The 23,353-nt window shown below is 34.1% G+C and overlaps 1 protein-coding gene across 7 annotated transcripts in view; it reads right to left on the minus strand.

The window, feature by feature from the left end:
• The window catches only part of MGAT4C (MGAT4 family member C), a 769,261-nt gene that overhangs the window by 259,124 nt on the left and 486,784 nt on the right, over nt 1-23,353 (minus strand). For 2 of the 7 annotated variants that reach the window (XM_037730811.1, XM_017506832.2), the window contains exon 1: nt 5,112-5,473. The exons of the other annotated variants lie outside the window; for them this stretch is intronic. The gene's annotated coding sequence lies outside the window, so the exon portion shown is untranslated. Of the gene's footprint in view, nt 1-5,111; nt 5,474-23,353 lie in introns of those variants that run through there. 7 annotated transcript variants of the gene reach the window in all.

The raw sequence follows: 23,353 nt of genomic DNA on the forward strand, positions 1-23,353 counted from the left end.
AAAAAAAAAAAAAAAAGACACATCCACACAATACCAAGCAAGTCAGTAACAATGAAAATACAAGAGAGAGGCAATACTAATTGAACATTTACTATATGCAAGGTACTGTTCTCCCTGTTTATAAGATTAGTTCATGAAATTTTCACGACCACCTTATGAAGTCGGGACTTTTATTTCCCCTATTTTTTATTATGGAGGCATGACATCTGAAAATGGTGGAACAAGAAATTGTATTTAGGTAGTCTGGTCCCAGAAACCATATTCTTACATGTAACAAGTACATGCAAACAAACAAGAAAATTTCTTTAAAAGCATCTGCTGTTTTCTTGCTCTGCTGAACAAAACTGTCTGCTAATCTGATCATAGCGTATTCTATACTTCAAACTGAGGGAGGTTGCTGGAAGTTAACTTTGCAACTTGCCTCTCATCACAGAAAATTGTATTATGTTCTCCATATTATTGGTTTCACTCAGCTCAACAGTTTATCTGACTGACTTTGCAGTGCCAATATGTATATTCAGTTTTGGGAAAAATGCTTTTTCCTCATTGATCTAAATGTTATGATATACACTTGAGAGTTTCATGATATGCCATGGTACACAGGTAGAGAACTTGTGAAACTTGTGAAAATTTACATGGAGAACCCATATGTTATGCTGAGTTCCATGCCACTGAAACCAGTATCAAACACTGAACAATCAATTCTCTGCTTTTAGCAGAATTTAGCATTAAAAAGGACCATTGTCAGTTTATATTTTATCGTCAAAAACACTACTAAAATTAATTTGTAGATATAAGTAGTTAAAAATAGCTAAATCCAAGGACTATTGCCTTGTAAAACTTCTTGAAAAAATATCTACTGCTTAATAGCTAGAGCTATTATATTTATAATCTAGATTATATATTATAATATGAATATAGATTATATTTTTGCTTTACACAGCTTTCTAATGTGAACAAGCTTCTCTGACTAATTCTGAAAGAAGTGGAAAAGTATTTACAATTTATTAATCCCTGAAAAGGGCACATTCCTATGCCACAGCTTCTGAGGCATAGATTGAATGCAGATAAAAAAATCACATTCATACTTTTAACTACTGAATTCTAATTTTACTCTCTCATTCTGCATACTTCAAATAGGCATTACTAAAGGGACTAACTTCAGGGCTATTTTTTTTTTTATTATGCAATAGCACAAGAGTAAAATATTTTGTGCTAAATCAAGTGTGTTCTAGTAACTTTTGTTGTACAATTTACTTGTATGTCACTAGATAGATTCTTCAGTGGCTAATTAAATGATACTATCTAAAAATGGTTTATCTTCAACTGATAGGTTCTATGTACAGATTGATTTTCCTCTGAGGAGGTTGTATTTTAGGCTTTTTATTTATTTTAAATCACTGAGTATCTGTAAGTAAGTTCAATAGGGAATAAATATCACTCTTGGTGCCATTGTCCTGGGAACTAGTATTAGTATCTACCAAGATACTGAAATAAATTGGTCTTAAAAGGTAGTTTGTCTCTAGTTTGCTTGTTCAAACACAAACTACTATCATTTGGGAGATATTAAGGTTTTTAATTAATTTTTTTATTCTTATATGATAAAGAACCCTGTCCAAAGTCAAACAACTATAAATTCAGCATACTATTACCAGCAAATAATTTATTGTAAAATGGACAACAAAAATAAAGCTAACTTGCTTGAACATATGTTATAAATACAAGATAAATTTGTCCAAAAATGCTTGAAACTGTTTTTGGAATCTATCACAAATTATTTTATTTTTATAATATTGCAGTTATCACATTTAGAACCAAGTATGAGTTATAAAATAATTGATAGACATTTTCACAAAACCCAAATACAAAGTATATAAAAATCTATTTTATATTAGAACATACCTGAGAACTTAAAGACACACAAGAAATGCAAATTAGTTTATCCTTTAATTCATGCTTCCTATTTCCCAGAAAGTTTTTTATTTTATTTTACCACACCTTAAAATACATTCTACAATTAAAGATGAGAGTTTTTCAGTAGAAAAAAAAAGATAACATATACAAGAACAAGAATGTTTTTACATCATTCAGTTATAAATGCCAAGTACCTAAAAGAATGCCTGGCACAGAGTTGATACTCAAGATGCACTTTGTTGATGGTGATTAGATAACCAGCTGTATTAAGGGAGGGAGGGAGAGAGAAAGAGAAAGAAAACAAGAAAGAGAAAAAGAAAGAGAAATGGTTTGATTTGGGGCACTGAAATTTGTAAACCTGTTTCTGAGTCCTAGCTCCTCCATTTACTGACTTACTGACTGGGTGATCTTTGGGAACAAGTTACAAATTATTAGTCTCTGTTTCCTCAGTTGCATAATATCAATTACTTTATCACATACCAATTGTTAAGTATTAATTATATATACACAATGTTGATAAAAAGATTCTTTAAACTTTAAAATAAAAAAAAATTATATTTATGCACCTAAAACATATACCTAAATATCCAGACATTCACACAATAAGTCCAAGTTGTCCAAGATGACATCATAGTCACTATATTTTTTTGGCTTTGTAAAAAATTGGCCCGAAATGCCCAGAATTTCAGTGTCAAGACAATCATAGAATTCATGATCATTCAAGGGCTTGAAAAGAGAACTAAAAAACCAAGCAGTATTGTGCATTCAACCATTACAAGAAATTAATAAAGGGGCTTACACTGAACTAAATTATTATTTTGAGTATTATTTTGCAATAGGTAAAACCATAATTTGAGGAGTAATTTTCAAAAGAAAAAAAAAATATCACCCCCAGAATATGGAGTATTCAGAGAACTTCAGAAGAGTTAATAAGAATCTTTTCATGGTTGTCTATTGTTTTCCATCTCTTCTTAATACTGGTTACTTAAGTCAGACAAAGAACGTATGTATTTCAAAGGAAGTGGAGAACACAGCAGTACATGTAGCATCACACATCATTTATTTATGTCATCCTGCACTGAGAACTTTCCTAGGGACTTTATGGTATAGGAAATTGCTATGATCTCATTGACGTCCTCTCTTAAATTAAAAAATAAAATTAAAAAAAAAAACTTTTTGTGAAATGAATGAAATTGATCAGCCATGTAGATCATATGTGTACTTGCATTGTACAAAGTTGTCCAAAGGAAAATAAGAAGATAAGCTATTTAACACTTGCAATCACCATCAGTATAGTACATTTGGGACTAACAAAGCTAATACTGAAAGAAGAAATCACACACAGAAAAAAAATACTATTTAAATGTCTAGATCATTTATTAGCTGAATAAGATTTTCTTCATTGTTGACATAATGATATAAATAGATTTTTTGAGAATTAATTATTAGGAGACAAATGCTTTTCCCTTAGTTAAGTTCGATCACATGTGAAAACGACATAGTCAATACCACTGGGTTTTTCTACTCCACTCTAGAGTACTTAAGGAAAGAAAAACACACACACACACACACACTTGATTTCAAAGCAGTGAATCATTATGCTTTCAAGCTCATATTATCAAAACTTTTAGATTTCACCTTTAAATTTTGAAATTCACAGAATATACCAACCTAAATTTTCCTGAGCAAAAAATTAACTCTAGATGTGTATTGGAAGCTTTTTGAGGTTTTGTTGATTATATATTGTTGTAACTGAGACATTAAGCTCACTTGTTTAGGTTTCATGAATACACATCTGACACTTTCTATAAACTTAGTTTTGTTCAGACCTGAATTGACTAAAGGAGACAGTTTGAACGACAATAATGTTTAGAGCTGCCAAACAGGACTGGGCTAGCAGAAGATACAGAGTGTGACATAGCTGAGAAACCCCTGCTGTCTTAAAGCACAACTGTAGAATCTCCAAATCCTGAATTTTAATTATCAAAATTACTAGTTTGCAAAAAACAGAAATGTCCTATGTTAAAGATGGAGTAAAAATAAATCTAAAAAGCATAAGCACATCAAACCTTGATGAACAACCTATTATTCAAAAGTTTTATTACCCTAGGAGGAATGGAGATGCTATTAAAATAAAAGAGCATGTTAAATAAAATAACAGTTAGTTATACTTTTCTGTGGCTTTATTTCATAAATAACTGCATTCAACTTTAAAATAACAGCAGTGTGCTACTTTATATCATAATAATAGACAACGTTTGAGGGGATAAAAGTATTTTTGAATTCTTCATTCATTAGCATGTGAACATTCTTAGTCAATTGAAAGCTTTTAGTATAGTGACTTTTCAGTTTCTCTGTCACATTCAATCACCTATCCACAGCAGTTCAACAGCTGTAAACATATTTGTTTTGCTACTATGTAATCAGATCCTCAGGCATAAATGTTACTACTGACAAATTATTAAATAATATAAATATACATTTTTAGGATTTAAATATTTTGTGGCTACATAAAAGAAAGTATTTTATTATGTACTACAAAGCATAACAAATATGCAATAAATGATTTTAATATCACTTAATTCCAGAAAGAAGCCCTTAAACTCTTTCTTAAAATTTTTCATTATTATTATTTTCTTAGATTTAAATGGTAAATATGAATGTAAAGTCCTACAACTTTATTTCAGAAGCCAGAGCCTTTGCTCACTTATAAATTTTGTTTCCCTGTATAGACACAAGTTTGGAAAACTGTCCCAAAGAACTGCCATTTAACAATTAGAAACTTTGACTCATTTTAAATCTATAGCAACAGTGCTTGATTGATGATTTCTACCACTATTCTTTACTGCTAATAGAAAAATATAGAGAAATGAAACAGAATGATATACATAAACATATGTAGTTTTAAAAACATATTCAAAATTGTGGTCTTATGATAGCAGTTACTTTCCTTTTTCTAAAGCAAAGCTGAATTTACCTGCCATTCATTTTCTGCTGCAAATTAGTTTGTCAGGTACATGTTAGCAAGCTCTTTTCTTCAATTTATTTTGCTAACTCCATAGTCCTTTAAATAATGATAAATATTGCTGAATAAAAGCTTACCAGATAGTAATCCTCTTTGACCCTTATACTATTTCCTCTGTAAGACACATCTACCTTTAATTTAAAAGAGAAGGTAAAACAGAAGAAGATCTTACCAGAGATAGAGAAAACAATTCGTTCAGCTAGATCCAACAGTTCTCTGTGCAGCCTGGCAGCATGAGTGATCCTTGGGCCTCACACAAAAGCGAGATAATTGGCTCTCAATGAAGAGATGTAAACATCCATCATAATGGCACTGTGCTGAAACTGAACGCTACCTCAGCTCTTCTATGTACTCCGACTGGAAGATGATGTCACAAACATCAACTGGGTGTACTCTCATTGGCTTCTGTTACCTGGAATCATATCTTAACCCTAAACTGTCAGCTGCAAATTGAAATGCTCATTTCTGACTATAATTTCTGCTTTAAAAGGGGAGTGAAAGTAATGCTGAGCTCCTGAAAGATCACAAACTGAAAATATTGCCCTCTAAATATGCTGACTGATTTACCTAATTAATTAATCAAATTAGTGAAAATTTTATTTTCTGAATGTGTTAAGTAACAGTGTTTATAAAAGGTATTTGAAAAAATTGATATTAAAGGACAAAATGTATATAATCACAACATCTGGAATTTTAAATTTTGTAATTACTTTGTATTGATTTTACAGTACTAGCCCCTAAGATTTAAGAAAGTCAAGATGAGAAAAGTTATAATGTAAACAATTGTACAGTGAAGCTTTTAATCAATTTTTTCAGAGCAGCCATTTGTGTTTTTAAATCTAATAAAAACACAAAAATGGGAATGCATTTTATTCTCTGAGTGTTAAACACTATCTCCAAAGTTTTGTGTAATAAACCTTAAAGAATGAGATATTAAAAGCACATCGCTAAAATAATAATGTTAAATATTGGTTTTTACAAAGAGTAATTTATAAGTCACTGCAACTTCAGACAATCCCATTTCAGTAATTGAAAGCTGCTCTATGATATAGTGCTGTTCTCTTTGAGCACACACGGGGAATAATTATCCATCTCTTACCTTCTATCATGACAAAAGCCCCAGATTTCTCCCCAGGCTTAAATCCAGTGGGAGAGGAGGATAATGGGCTAAGCTGGTTGCAGCAGCTTTGCTGCCAGAGGGACAAAACTACAATCATCTTGAAATATGCCCAAGCTTTCCCTACCAAAAGGAGCTGTCAACCGCATAACTGTGAGATGCAAGAATTACCAGAGCTATTCAATGACCAGTTCCTTCTAAATCTAGCCCAGCCATAACCCAGGGCAAGCCCTTTGAAAGCTGTACAGCTCAGCATGCAAACAGTGCAAGCACCTGGAGAAAGAGCAGGAAAATTCACTTGAACCACCCCAACTTTAGGGAGAGAAAAGTCATCAGGAGTGCACTTGCATGCCTTTATGTTATTTCATTTCTTTCTGAATAATGGATTCAGGGCAAATACTTGTTATACTCCCTCTGCATTTCCAGTGACAGAAAATTATTTTTACTCAATGGCCTCAATGAGAATTCAAAAAGTTGATAATATATGAAAAGACACTTTCATATGTTCATATTTCCTCCCAAGTTCTGACTTTTATGATAGTCAGTTTATTTGGTTGCTCTGAGTAGAGTTAGTATGTGACATAGGAGCAAGAATTCTAGACTAGGGTCGAAATGATTCAGCCTCCAGTTCTGGCTCCACCACTTACTATCTGTAAAAACTCTAGTAATTTAACATCTTTTATGTATAGACTAAGAATGGTAATGCTACATACAGAAAAAAAAATAATAAAAACAATAAAGATATAGAGATGAGACAATGTATAGAAGCTTGTTATAAAAAATAAAAAAGTATTACAAAAATGTAAGATACAATTAATATTATTGTTGTTATAAAACAATCAAATGTGTTCATTTCAAAGACACTTGGAAGATTCAAAATGTAGAATTACTTTAGTGTTCTCAAGATAATTATATAAATATTATCTTAAACTCTTAAAATTTCAATTTGAAAATAATGTTTCAAATTAGCTTGATTTATATCACTGACTTAATAGTCTCTCTCTTTTTTTTTTTTTAACTGTTACCCCTCTCAGAATAATTTGGAGTTTAATGATTAGTCAAGTGCAAGATACTAAACTCAAGAAGACTATTTGTCAAAATGTACTTTGGGCCAACGTGAAAGACACTGTTCAATTAATTCCACCTAAAAGCATGGCAGTTTAGATGAAAATGTGTATAAAAAAATTCATTGCCATGCAAAGTGACATAAAATTGAATTACAGATCAGAAAGATGAATTTGGACAATGGGAATATTAGCTGTATTTCTGGTAGACAAATGATAAAACTAAGATATTATAATTGCTAAGAGGATATGGCAAGCAGAAAAAAATTATTTCTACAATAAAATATAATCCTATATTGCATAGATAATGTAAAATTTTAATGGTATAAATATTTAATGACAGATAGAAAGCTAGCAAATTAGATTATATCCTGTTAATGTAGAAAACATACTGATATGTATGTGTATATATATATACACATTGAGTTAATTTTTAAAGGTGAATGTATTTTTTTGGTGACTTAATGCACACAAATCATAACCTCTCTTATTTGTTTTGCATTTGTTTGGGTGACAGAATGTCACATATAATGTGCCTAGAGAAATAAAGCAATATAAAGAGTGAGAAACTTAAATACTCCTAGTGTTCAGCAGGCACTTTAGTTCGTTTGATTTGTTTATTTATTTATCTGTCAATTCCCACAGATATCAATGTATAGGCATTTTGTATCAATTACCTATATCCTACACAAAATTTGTTTATAAGTGAGTATGGTACTTAGTAAAGAATGCTGTTTTTTTATTATTAAAATATGTCAATGAGATTTTTTAAGAATGTATATTTCAATGCTTAAATATTACACAAGATGGTGCACACTTATTACATATGAAAATTTCATACCTAAATTTTGAATTGTTTAAAAATTAATAAAATTATTGGCTTACACTTTAATTCCTAGGAAAATTGATAGGAAAGAAAGATAACGAACTAGAAATACTTCATATTAATGTTGGCCTATAATAATGAATAAGTCTTAAGTTTCAAATTTTGTTGTAAATCATTAGGACATAATTTATATTTTAGTTTTAAATGATTACATCTATACATGCAGGAATGTTTCAGATAAATATAGGACATAACAGGGCATATATGCATATAAGTTTTATTACTCCAAATTGGTATTTTATATATAAGTACAGAAATATATACATATATTCCCTTACAGTGGGGAGAAATCACTGGAAAGTAATAATTAGTGGAATTTATAAAATGTTTTTGTAATTCTTTAGTGGTGTTTCTTTTGGAAGAGCAGAGATACTAAATGTCAAGGACTTTCAGTAATTTATTTGCAGAATGTCCTTTGGAAAAAAGCCTGATGATACTTGAACATCAGTCTGCACATGTATCTGGGTTATAGTCAAAAATAAGATAGTCTGTATGTGATGAGAACATTGATGATAAGACATACAAATGTTTTCTACTATCCTAAAACAATATTATTAAGAAATAGAACCTGATTACAAGATGTAAAAAAAATTCTAAATGTAAACATGTTAAAACATTAAGAAACTGCAAGAGAAATGAAAGAATGGTGTGACTTCTTGAATATTCTATTTAATATATACATGTAGAGGAGTAAAATACTGCATATAGCTCTAATTTCATAAAGGGATAATAACAAACACCGCATTTGAGAGTGAATTTACCAACACTGTCTCATTATTTATTATATTCCTCCAGTTAAAATGGCCAACTGGCATTTGTGAGTTCAGAGAACATAAAATATTTTAACTTTAGTGGCGTGTAAAAGCTTAATATGAGGTGGCAAAATACTCTATAGACATTCATTTAGGCTTCATTCTCAATAAATGTATATTAGTGAATGTTTTCTAATAAGAAGAACATGGAATCAATACAATATTTTTGACAAATCAAGTTGAAGATGTTTTGTAGTTTAAGCCAAGTACATCTCAATTTTATTGTGGTACTTACATACTATATATTTCCCAGGAGCGGAAATCATTGCAATATTTAATTGCCTGAGAAGTATTTCTGTTACATCAATTTTGTGGCGAAACTAATTATTTATATTATCAAAACAAATCAGCACTAGAGGCTAATTAAACTGGAGAAACCATCCTCCAATGTTTCCCAACCTACATATTAATAAGGTTTAGTTTATTACTAACTTCAGAAAGATGAACATGTCCTTCAAGTGATAATTTGATAGGCAGGACTTAAGAATTTAAAGAAGTTTAAAACTGTTGTGAACATCACTATCTCCTCTTGAGCAGCATTCTACTACCTCTTGCAAAATTGACTGGCCCATTACCTAGTTATCCACAAGATGGCAGCTCTATTTATATGGCCACCAACACTTAATACACTAGTTTATCCTTTTTTAAGAAAATATCATATATAAAGTGTATAAGTAACTTATGTATATGAATGATCATAATTAGGTAATTTCCATAATTAAGTAAAGTATATAGCTTATGTATATGAATGATTATAATTAGGTAATTTTTCAGTTTTAGTAGAATAAACCATGAAAGATAGATATTATTAAAACCTATTGAAAAACAGAAGCTATTGAAAAGGCAGAACTTTAAAATATTGTATGTTTGCTAACACAAATTCCAATGTTTCATCTCAAATTTATTTCAGAGGTTAGTCTATTTATAATAAATGGTTTTTATTTTGTTTCCACAAAGTCTTATGTTGCTTTTAAAAAATGCAAAGTTAGTCTTCAAAATAACTGTGACTATGTAGCAATGATAACTCACTGTACAATAAGAGAGATTTAAGAACTGCGTTTTCCGTCTACTAAGTCCTAGGTATAACTAAACCTCATAAGAATATCTATTTATTGACCCCATTTGAATTCCTTTTCTATACTTAGTCATCTGCACTGTCATTTTGTTCTCTACGTCTACCTTAAATCTATTTTGTGGCAGCTTCAGTATATTATATTTATTTCTGTTTTCTATGCAGATAAAAATTTTGAAAATGCTTAGAATTATTAGGCCATATCACCTTTCTTTCCTGAGAATGGATAGCTCCAAGATGTTTAACTGTGTTTATACATCAGTAAATTTTACTCTGGAGTAAGAGAAAGTGATTTAGTAAGGATGAAGAAAAGTCTTACTGCTTCTATGTTAAAAAATACAAATTCTTAGACATGAAAATAAGAAGCAATTGCTATTTTAGTGATTCAGCATCCTGTTTTCAAATGCAAAGTTGAAAACATTAACTTATTAAAGATACCCCAATTTAACATAAACGTAAGTTTTTTAGACTAAGTTTTCTTTGAATGTCATGGTTAATCTTTGTAAAAAACCTAGAGATCAATGAGTAGAAGGATTTGTTTTTTACCGTGTGCTCTGAGCAATGGTATCTTGGGTATTCATACTGCTCCTTAACTAAAGACACTTTACTTGCTTTCTTAGAAATATGTTTTGCTTTGTTCCTAATATAAAATCTTACAACTTCACTTGGCATTTTTTCATTCATTTCAATTTCCTTGTATTTTATCTCATGTAACCCAAATTAGATAAAATCAAGAATGACTCCCTTCATCTTGACGAGTTTGGAACAACGCTAGTCTCATTGAAACTTAAAATTGAATTCAGATCTTGATGAGGAGCATATGAACACAACCACTTTGTATTATACCAAAAATGGGGGTTATTCATACCAAATCTTCTGTGCACAAAACATTGCTTCAGACATTTTAATGTTTACACATGAAAGACAGTGAGAAACCAATTGAAATACTAATGATTGTGTTATTTCACCTTTGTAGTAGATTCAACAATTAGTCGGAAATCAGTTATAGACATCCTAAAGAATTCTAAGAGTTGTTTTCAATGTTTAGTGCTATACATGTAACATGTAGAGTAAGTTTATTTCTCCTTACATTTGAGGATATTGCAGTATATTTATTTTAAAATCAATTGTTTCATTTTTGTTTCATGATTATCTGTCAACAGCAGTTGTTTTTCAATTCATTTAAATCTTACATTATTCCAGCCTTTTTTCAGGACCTCCTCGTTTTTCGCAATATAGGGCTAGAATAACTTTCGGTACATGTGTTATTCTGTCAAACTTTGTTAAATAACCTTCCTTTAAATTTGTGTACCTTTCTGCTAGTTTTACTATTAGCTGATATTAGGTAATGCATCTTCCACTACACTTTACCTGGAAAAATTCAGTAACAGTGTACTCCTACAACCATAGGTCACCAAAATAGAAAATGTCTGGGTGCTCCTTTAGCCATTTTTTAAGTGGTTAAATTACAGCCACCTTTCCCAACATTGTAGCCTGGCAACATAAATTAATGATCTTATACCAGATCTTGATTGACTGTTGTCCAGGAACACATTACTCACCTTAATCCGTGAATTCAGCAAAGGTAAATGATTACTCTAATAGCTATGGGAACTTTATGTATTGCCAAGACAAATAACAAATAAGTATGACTGAAGCCTTGTGAAATAGCTGGCATATTTATTTTTCATCTCTGTCACTCCATGTTTGAAACTGTAGACCTGGAAAATACACTGGCTCTTTCCAGGTTAGATCACTAAGTAGACATTGCAAAAATGCAAGAGATAACAAGAAATTGTTTTCTTCTGCCAGAGGCTATCTGTAATTTGTATATTTGTTTTGCAAAGCAACTAATAGAGGGTCAAAACTGCTTATAGGCTAGAAGGAAGATATTGCTATCTCTTCACTACTCTGCATTCAAAATCAATTTATAAAATGCTAGTAATAAACAAATGACCATTCATACATCATACTTTTTTAAACTATAGACCTTACTGGAATACATAGTCTGACCTATAGGTACTTTGCAACCTTCAGGTGGCTGGCCAGGTTCCCAAATGTTCCCCCAATTCCAGATCTCAGAATAAGCCAACAGTGGCACTTGGGATTTTCTGATTTAGTGTTTGGAAGTGGGCTTAGAGTTCATCCTCTTTGTGAAAGGAGCTACCCACCTCACCAGGCCTGCTAAATTCTTCTCATGCTCAAACAACTTATTCCTTCCTAAATACCGTCCCTAATATAGAGCTGTCTTTCATGGATTTTAAATTACTCTATTTAAAACCTATCTCATGCTCTGTTTAGTCTTGCTCTGTATAAACACTGCTTACATACAAGATATGCCTACAGACCTTAAAACTAAAATCATAGTATTGGCCACAAAATATTCCTTCTTGAGTTTCCAGGGTCCGGACTTCCAGAAGGGCCACAGCTCTTCTCCTCTCATCACCTGCAATGTGATGAGTGGGAGGGTATATTTCAGATGTTTGTGTCACAACTTTTTCAGTCCTATCATTTGGTGGGTCCCAAGTTCTTGTCCTGTGTCCAAGAAGAATGAGATACGAGGACAACTGGAGAATGAGCAAGGCAGAGAGGAGTCTCACTGAATGACAGAACAGTGGGTAACTCCTTTCTGCAGGCAGGTCATCCAATGAGTTGAGGAGACCTGAAATGGGTACCTCCTTCCTGCAGCTGATGGTCCTTACATCTGTTTGTGTCTGACTGAGTCTGGTGTTTTTATAAGCTGAGAAAGGAGAAAGTGCATGCTGATTGGTTCATGGGCAGCCATGGCTAGGCCCAGAAAAAGCACAAGTTCTGACTCTGGGCCATGGCTTCCCCTGGAATTGGCAGCCCCCACCACTCCCCAGGTTTCTGGCTGGCCCTGGATAAAGGTTGGGTTTCACTAGGCACCCACCCCTTTCCTCCCAGGAGCTTGTCTACTTCCTGCTGCAATGAACATGCCATCTATAGCAGCCAGTTTGTTTGCGTGGAGGGGTGCCTACAGGTCGATGCCGAGCCATCTTTGGCATCCACTGGCTTCCCTCCCTGAGCTCGTTGCTGCACAATGTCTGGAGGGGGCCAAGGCAGCAGGGAGCTGGCATGTCAGTGCCTTGCCAACAATGTGCACAACCATCTGGGTTGCAGCAGCACTGGGGATCAACCTCAACTTTGCTCTGAAATGGGAGCAGTTGCCAGGGGTGAGGAGGAACAAAAACAGGCACTTCTCAGCCTATGGGGACAAGGGGGTTTCCCAGACCCCAAGAGCACAGGGCTGTCGCGATTTGGAGCCATGGCTGGGCCTGAGAGCATGGGGCTCCAACCCTGCTAACTCAGGAGGGGGCAGAGCTCCCGCCTATTTAGGCTCCACAGAGTGGGCAGCCCCAGCCACGATTTCCCCACTGCAGCCAGTGTGCCTGCAGTGGCTGCCCCAGATGGGCCATCACCACCATCACCTCTACAGTGATTCTTTCCACAATGGAAACAGTCATCTTTCTACTACGTGTAATTACTGGAGTTAATCTATAACTTGAAGGACACATAATTTCAACATTGATGAAACCCATGGAAGCCCTAGCAGAATGGAAGAAAAAGACTGACATTAAGGGACACTGTTCTAAATTTTAAATTACTGGGGATAAAGAGAATATCCTGCAAGTCTAATGTGAGAAAAATGTAAAAAAAAAAAAAAAAAAAAAAAAAGAGTCATAAAAAAGCTCAGGAGTCAGATCATCACCACGTTGCATATCAGCAAATGGAGGATCAATGTATATAGTTTTGTTACTACATTGGAAAGGTAGGAGAGACCAAGGGCAAAAATACAACATTCAGAATTTTTAAAGATAACTGAGGAATTATATGTATGGTTTCATATGCTTTTCATATATTCAACAGATACTACACAGAATGCTTGAGGTTAAACCTTTATTCTCCATTTGCTGAGAAATGACTTAACCCTTTGGTGAGTAAATAATTTTGCTCTCCTCTTCACCAAAATATAGAAATTCTGTGATATGCAATGTACAAAGCACCTAGCATGTAGTAAATGGTCAACAGATAATAGCTATAATTTATATTATATTTACATCTATTTCCATATAAATCAGTTATGCAACTCAGGATAATTCATTTAGGAACTGAGATAAACAATTTCCCTCCAGTGTCAAGATTATTCTAAAACTCAAGTTTATTATTGGATTTCTAAATTATAAATGAATGAATTTAGGTAAAGCAGTTTCAGTATAACAGGATCCTTTCCATGGTTTCCATAACTCAGCACCCTGACTGGTAGATAACGTAATAGCCCCATATCATAAAGCATACAACATTATATGTGAAAAGCCTTATTTTATTGAAGGTTCTGAATAAAGCCCAGATTATCTACTATAAAAACATTTTTTTCTATTTTTTGAACAACACATAATTATGACACCTGTAATTCATGAAAAATTTTGTTGAATGTGGTGAGAGGAAGCTAACCAATTCCAATGTAGGCATTTTACTATTCATCAGCACTGTTTTACTACATAATTAACAGATAAGTAGGCTTTATTATATCGGGGTACATTAAAATTAAATCTGCCCAAAAAATGAAGCTTGAGTTGAAATATCAAATATTTATATCAAATCTTTATTAATATGTTTGCAGAGAATTAGGTGGTAAGAGAATTAAAAACATAAAGAAAAAAGAGAAACATACACTTGTTAAAAACAAACAAACAACAACAACAACAAAAAGCTTGTTGTCCACAGCTGGCTCCCACCAACCTTTTATTGTTTTAACCCCTTGCTCCCACTGAGAGTAAGCATGCATCTGCCCCTTAAAATACTGTCTTAATTCTAAACTAGTTTCTCAGTTTCCCCTGTTCAATAGCTATGTGGTTACTTTGGGCCTTTTAAAATTAGAATCTGATGCAGGCACAGCCATACCCTGATAGCCAGAAATAGCCAGAAGCCTACTACCTGATATTTTAAAATTTATCAAAGTTAATAATGAATAATTTATAATGTGCCAATTTCCTAATAGAGAGAAACCTCCAACTCAAATTATTTTCATATTAAGGTATGTTTACATAGGAAATGAAGCAGAGTTAGTTATTATTTACACTTACTTTCTCTAGAATTGCTCCACTACGAGACTTGAATCAGAGCATAGATTGTAAATCAAAGAATCTTCTTTTCAATTATTGACTATATACTTTATGCACCATGACAAGGAGCAAGTTATTTACCTTGTCTGAACAATGTTGCCTAACTTGTGATCTTTCTCAAAAGGTTCATAAAGATATTAAAAATAGAAATAGAGTATATAAATTATTTAGATCCTTATTTAGTACTTACTAATCGGTAATTGCTCAAGAGATACATTTTTCCCATATCACATTATATTTTTATGTAATAAAAATATCTTTGAAACAGAAACTAAGTTATACACCTTTATTTTTCCAATAAAGAGGAAGCTTTGTTCATTACACAGCATATATGCCTACTCATAAATATTCAACAGAACCAGAAGGAACAATAGAGCACATGATAAAGTGAAACTGTCTGACAGAAGCAGCATCTGAAAACATTTGTGAGTCAGTTATAAATACTTGTCTAGCACTATCTTGTACAGAGTAGTAGCTCATTAAACATGTATTGAATTGATTTGACATTTTAAGAACTGGTGAATTTCTGCAGCAGAACATATTTAAAAACCCAAATTGCATCAACATCATTTCTATTCATTTAATAGACAAAAAATAAAGACCTTATATAATGCCAGACATTGCATTAATTGCTATGATTCAAACACAAATATGACTCATACTTTAGTTTCAAGGAATTCTTAGTCAAGGGAGAGCAGGAAATATTAAATAAAACATAGCAGAGACCAATTTTCTTATTGGTCAGTTAACAAAAACATAAGTTTACCTAGAAGGTTGAAATGTCAAATATTTCTGTTCCTCACTTGAATTAGTAAAAAAAGATCAGCAAGCTATTAGAAGCAATTTGCTGAGAAAAGTAACTTTTAAGATATATAATAATGTCATGACTGATTCAGACCAATATTTTGCAACCTGTGTATCCATAGTACTCTATTGATTTTCAATATGCACAACCAAGACCAAGAGGCATATCAAGACACTCTAGTACCTTCTGAATCATCTTGAATTGATTAGGTGTAATAGAGTTCATGATTAATTGAGAGCAGACCAGAAGTGTGTTGTACCTTAGGGTTTCACTCTGCCTTGGAAGGAAGTAAGAATCACAGTGAATGGGAGGTAAAAATCACATTATAGAGTGTAAATGAAGGGAACTCAACATACCTCCCCCACCACATTTGTGCTTGTTTAAAATCCTTCCCAAGTTCTTGTTCTTATAAAAACGAAGGCAATACCTTTAACTTATTTATGCCTGAGGTTGCACTTTTTTGAATTTTTGTAATCAGACCTTGGCAATGACCTTGAGCAGTAGGATATAAATAACTCCCACATGCTTATCGCTCCAACATTAGAACACTAGGCATACATTTAATATAGTTTACAATGTCCTATATGATTTGACCACAATCTCTCTAGCCTTACCTTCCATCAGCCTTCTCATTCTTTTCCCTCTTCTCCATTGCAAATGACAAGTATCAGTCCCATTTCTTCAATAATTTATTTTGCTACAGAGCCTGTTTATATACCCAGAAAGTTGTTTCTACATGGAATGCTTTTTACCCAGTCTTCCTTTCATATTACTCCTTATTCTCACATGCCAAGCCATCTGAATCTATCAATCACTCACAGTCATATTGCATCTTTCAGCCACAGGTTCTTTATATATGCTTTCTATTCTAAATACGTTTCTATGTATGCCATCTTTCTATTTATCTAGGTGTCTCTACTCATCCCAGATCAGCTATCCCTTTACAAGGAAGTCATTCTTGCCTAACTTATTAAATCAAACCTCTCTTAAGTTACCTTATATCCTGATAGCTCTCTTTTGTTGCATTTATCATTGCAATAGATTTACTTCTGTGACTTTTAAAGTGTTTGTGTCATCTACTAGGTTCTTGAAAGCAGGTAGGATGTCTTACTCTCTTAGGCATGTGATTAATTTTGTAGACTAAATATATATATAGGTAGATAGAAAGATAGATAGATAGATACATAGATAGATAGATAGATAGATATTCTAGTATACCATACAAAACATGCATAAAAACTTAAATACTTTGGCATGTAATTGGTATTTATTTTTAATTTTCTAATTTTAAACATCATTTGTATTTTACAACAAAAGTAATTTCTACCTGAGGTCAGAATTAGAGAAAAGATAAGCCATTTGAATATATTTTTATAGCACTTACTAAAATGTTTTACTTATTGTTTTTACTTTCACAATTTTTGACTGACTACATTCCCATATGGAATATTTTTCAACTTTATTCCTAGGAATAGTAATGTTGAGTGTAAAAACTTTGTTAAAAATAGTTCATGTATTTTCTGTTAAAATAGTGGTTTTTACCCTACTATATAAAGGTGAAAACTTCCTTTTTTAAAAGTAACTTAAGGTTACAATGTCATAAATTGGTAGATGAAACCAAAGATCAGTGATATGGGTCTAGACTGGAGAGCCAAATAAATATTCTAATTTTTTATTTGTGTAAATTTATGGGATACAAGTGCAGTTTTGTTACATGCATCCATCACATAAAGATCAAGTCAGGGCTTTTAGGGTATCTATCACCCAAATCCTACACATTATACCTATTCAGTAATTTCTCCTTACCCACTCCATCCCATCCTGTCACCCTTTTAAGTCACTATTGTCTATCATTCCACTCTCTATGTCCATGTCTACACATTTTTATGCCCACTTATGAGTGAGAATATACAATATTTGTCTTTCTGTGTCTAATTTATTTCATTTCAGATAATGTCCTCCGGTTTTGTCCATGTTGCTGCAAAAGTCATAATTTCATATATTTTACGGCTAAATAGTACTCTATTGTATATATATGCCAAATTTTCTTTATCCAATCATCTATTGATGACACTTAGGTTGATTCAATGTGTTTGCTACTGTAAATAGTGCTGCAATAAGCTTGTCATTGCAGATATCTTTTTGATTCATTGATTTTTTTTTTTTTTTTTTTTTGAAATTTTTTTTTTTTTTTTTTCTTTTTGAAACGGAGTTTTGCTCTTATTGCTCAGGCTGGAGTGCAATGGGGCAATCTCAACTCACTGCAACCTCCACTTCCTGGGTTCAAGCGATTCTCCTGCCTCAATTTCCTGAGTAGCTGAGATTACAGGCATGTGCCACCACACCCAGCTAATGTTTTGTATTTTGAGTAGAGATGGAGTTTCTCTATGTTGGTCAGGCTGGTCGTGAACTCCCAACCTCAGGTGATCCACCCACCTCAGCCTCCCAAAGTACTGAGATTATAGGCATGAGCCACTGTGACCAGCCTGATCTTTTTTTAATTTCTTTCTGGGGAGATACCCAGTAGTGCAACTGCTGTATGAAGTTGTAGTTACATTTTTAGAAGTTGAAAACTTCCATACTGTTGTCTATAAAGCTTGTACAAATTTATATTCCTGCCAACAGTATATGAGAGTTTCCCTTTCTCTGAATTCTCACTAACATCTGGTATTTTTTGTTTTACTAATAATAGCCAATCTGACTGGCACAAGATTATATCTTTGTGCTTTTAATTTGCATTTTGCAGATGCTTAGTGATGTTGAGCATTTTTTCATATACCTATTGGCCATTTGTATGTCTTCTTTTGAGAAGTGTCTATTAATGACTTTTGCCCACTTTTTAACTGGAATATTTGTTGGCAGGGGTTGTTGTTGTTAGGTTGAGTTCTTTCTACATTCTGGATATTAGTCCCCTGTCCAATGCGTAGTTTGCAAATATTTTCTCCCCTTCAACGGGTTGTCAACTCTCTCTGTTGCTGTGCAGAAGCTTTTTAGTTTAAGTTTCATTTGTCAGTTTTTGTTGCCTGTACTTTTGAGGTCTTAGTCATAAATTATTTGCCTAGATCAACAACCAAATGAGTTTTTCCTAGTTTTCCATTATTTTTGTAGTTTCAAGCCTTGTGTTTATTTCTTTGACACATTTTTTGTTTATTTTTGTATATGGTGAGAGAGACGGGATGGGGCCCTGTTTTTTGTTTGTTGTTTTTTGTTGCCCAGGCTGGAGTGCAGTGGTGCAATCTTAGCTCACCGCAACCTTGGCCTCTAAGGTTCAAGTGATTCTCTTGCTTCAGCCTCCGGAGTAGCTGGCATTACAGGCATGCGCCAACACGACTGGCTAATTTTTGTATTTTTAGTAGAGAAGGGGTTTCGCCGTGTTGGTCAGGCTGGTCTCAAACCCTTGACCTCAGGTGATCCGCCGACCTCATCTTCCCAAACTGCTGGGATTACAGGCGCGAGCCACCGTGCCCGGTCCAGAGGCCCTGTTTTGATTGCATCAGAGGCCTGTCTGGAGCTTCCACTGCGAAGACTGCAGCAGGGTAGTAAGGGCTGGGGATGCGCACTTCATAGAGTCAAGGGAAGTAAAAAAACAGGCGGACGCCCCGCCCCCTTCCAAGCTAGCTGGGCTGGAGCCTCCAGCTTCCCAGGTGAAGCTGTAGCCACACAGCTGTGGGTGCAGACCTGGGCATTTCTGTGCTCTTGGGGCCCAGGAACAGGCAGGATATCCGCCCTCTGGGGTGCAGCTGCAGCCGCCCAATCCATGGCTATGGACCCAGGCATCTCTGTATTCTCCGAGGCCCGGGAAGCACCCCCCTGCCCCAGCAGGGCTCAGAAATGCCTGCTCACACTGCCTGGCTTCTGCCGGTATTGTCTCCCATTTCCGAGCAAAGCTGAGGCCGAGCTCAGGTGCTGTCACAGCACCTGAGCTCGGCCTCAGCTTTGCTCTGAAATCGGAGAGAACACCGGGTATCAGGTGCACGCTCGGGGCAGTGCGGACACATCAGGCCCCTGCGGCCTCAGCCCCCCTGGACTTTGAGCACTGACAAGCACGAGCTGTGACACCCTCTCTGGGGGTCTGCGATTCCTGGACTCTCAAATCTCCTGAGCGTCACTGCGTTCCCTGGTGCCAGCAGTGGAAGCTGCCTGCAGTAAGCCTGGCCTAGCCGCAGCCTTGCAAGGAGCCTGCACCCGTGCGGGCACCTGGAGCTACCAGCCCCCGTCCCGGAGCCTGCATGCCTGGCTGTGTGCAGTGGCCAGACCCCACTTCGCTCCCTCACACATCTCTCACTGCTCCGCGCCTGGCCCACCGTTGTCAGGTGTGATATACAGGCCAGTAGGGCTAGCCAAGCACAGCCTGCCAGGCCAAATAGGAAGAATGAGCCCAACAGGCCCGAGCAAAACTCAGGCAAAGGCGTCACCAGCCACAGAGGTTCCCAGATGATAAAGCAGCACTCCCAAGAATCCTGTTGACAGTTTCATTCTTCTGCATGTGGCCAATTTTCCCGGCATTGTTTACTGAAAAGGGTGTCCTTTCCCCAACGTGTATTCTTGTTTGCTTTGTCAAATTATCAGCTGGCTTTAAGTATGTGGCTTTATTTCTGGGTTCTCTATTCTGTTCCATTTATTTATGTGCCTATTTTTTTATACCAGTACCATGTTGTTCTGGTTACCACAGCCTTGTAATAAAATTTGAAGTCAGACAATGTGATGCCTCCAGCTTTTTTCCTTTTGCTTAGGATCGCTTTGGCCAATCAGGCTCTTTTTGGTTGCATATATATTTTAGGTTTGCTTTACCTAATTCTGTGAAAAATAGAATTGGTATCTTGATATTGATTTCATTGCATCTGCAGATTCAATGAAAGTATTGTCATTTTAATAATATTTATGTTTCCAATCCATGAGCATGGGATATTTTTTATTTGTGTCATCTACAATTTCTGTCATCAGTGTTTCATAGAAGTAAAAATCTTTTACTTCTTTGGTTAAATATATTCTTAGGTATTTATGTTTAGTTGTATAGCTATTGTAAATGAGATTGCCTTCTTGATTTGGTTCTCATGATTGTTGTTGGTATATAGAAACACTACTGATTTTTGTACGCTTTTTTGTACCTTCGAGTTTACTGAATTCATTTATCAAATCTAGGAGCTCTTTGTAGAATTTTTAGGTTTTTCTACCTATAAGGTTATAGCCTAAACAAACAAGGATAACTTGACTTGCTCTTTTACAGTTTGTATACCTTTTATTTATTTCTCTTGCCTGGTTGCTCTGGCTAGGACTTCTAATATTATGTTGAATAGGAATTTTGACAGTGGGCATTCTTGTCTTGTTCCAGTTCTTAGGAGAAATGATTTCAGCTTTTTCCCATTCAATGATATTGGCTATGGGTTTGTCATATATGACCTTTATTATTTTGAGGTATGTTCCTTCAATGCCTAGTTAAATGAGGGCTGCATCATGAAAAAATGTTGAATTTTACCAAGTGCTTTATTTGTATCTATTGATACGATCACAGGGTTTTTGTCCTTCATTCTGTTTATATGCTGTATCATATTTACTGATCAGCATATGTTTAATCATCTTTGTATCCCTGGTGTAAAACCCACTTGATTGTGGTGTATTATCTTTTTGATATGCTGTTGCATTTGGTTTGCTAGTATTTTGTTGAGAATTTTGTGCCTACGATTATAAAGGATATTGTTCTGGAGTTTTGTTGTTGCTGTTGTTTCCATGTATGGTTTTGGTAACGGTGATACTAGCCTCATAGAATGAGTTAGAAAAACTTCTCTCTTCCTCAATTTTTTTGAACAGTTTCAGAAGGATTGTTATTAGTTCTTTCTACTTTTGGTAGAATTTGGCTGTAAATCCATCTGGCCCTGGACCTTTTCTTTGTTGAAAGATTTTTTTTTTTATTACTGATTCAATCTTGCTGCTTTTTATTGGCCTGTTCAGGTTTCTAAATTTTTTCTTGGTTCAATCTTGGGAAATTACATGTTTCCAGGAATTTATCTATTTCCTTTAGGCTTTTTAGTTTGTCAGTATATAGTTGTTCATAATATTCTCTAATGATCTTTTGTATTTCATTTGTCCTTTTTCACTTTTGATGATAGTTTTATATTCTCCTTTCTTTTCTTAGTTTATCATTTTTATTTCTTCTCAAAGAACCTAGTTTTATTTTATCTTTTGTATTTTTTGTCTCTTTTCATTTAGTTCTGCTCCTATTTTTGTTATTTCCTTTCTTCTGCAGTTTTGTTTTCACTTTTCTAGTCCCTTCAAGTGTATTATTAGATTGCTAATTTGTAATCTTTCTATTTTTTAATGTCGACATTAATGCTATAAACCTTTCTCTTAGCACTAGTTTGCTATATCTCACAGATTTTGGTAGGTTGTGTTTCCATGCTGAGGGAATTCATCATCACTAGACTGGACCTACAAGCAATGTTCAAAGGTATCTTAAACTTGGAAGTGAAGGGTAGATGTTCACCATCATGAAGACACATGAAAGCATACAGATCACTAGTAAAGTAATTACACAAAGGAAGAAGAGAAGGGAATCAAATGGCAGGTACCACTACAAAATTCTACCAGGCTACAAAAACAGGCAGAAAGAAACAAATAATTTATAAATTTTAAATAAAATTTTAGATTTATTAAATATGTATAGTTCAGAGCTGTCTTTTTAATTCACAGCTGTCCTCAAATAGTTTTATATGCACTAGACTGTAATAAATAAAGGGTGAATAAATAAACCATAAATGGAATGGAAAGATATAAAAATATCTAAAGTAATTATAAGATAGTATGTAGGCCTAGACTGAAAAACCATTGATTAAATGTAGAGCAAAGATGAACATATTTTTAAAGTAAAAATGTAGACTTCTCTTGGTTTGGGAAGAAGTATTAAGATCTTAGAAGCAGATTTTCACTTGTAATATAGAATTCATAGAATTATATAGGCATATCGATTGCAAACAAGCAATGCAATTCCTGAATAACTCCAATGTAATATATATATATATATATATATATATATATATTTTTTTTAACCAAACTATGGCTAACATAGTGGCGGTAGGACAGAAACAGGTTTTGGTGGCATTAGAATATATTCAAACTCATAGCAACGTCCCCAGATTACTGGGGTGAAGTTGGCTTTGAAATATCAAGGGATCTCATTAGAGAATATGCTTACAAAGATGGCTGAGTGTGTCAGCCTTGAATTATAAGTTCTTTTAAGCTATAAGGAGAATGCTTTCATTAATCTTACAGACTTACGGAGTTGTACAGTTACTGGTGGCCTTAGAAATTATTGATTTCACCATCTCATTCAGTCTACAAATTTTACAGATGTGAAAAATGAAATTCAAGATTTTTAGTTAACTCACCCAAAGTCTTTTAGCTAAAGACATCCTTAATTGAAAGTCAGACTTTTGGACTCTGACTCTCAGGCCCCCATTTGTTTGTTACATACTTTTCATTGTATTAATATATTCAACTGGCCCATCACAAAAGAGTTA

Source organism: Cebus imitator, unplaced genomic scaffold (genome assembly GCF_001604975.1).
Source record: "Cebus imitator isolate Cc_AM_T3 unplaced genomic scaffold, Cebus_imitator-1.0 Scaffold362, whole genome shotgun sequence".
In the NCBI taxonomy this organism is placed as follows: Eukaryota; Metazoa; Chordata; class Mammalia; order Primates; family Cebidae; genus Cebus; species Cebus imitator.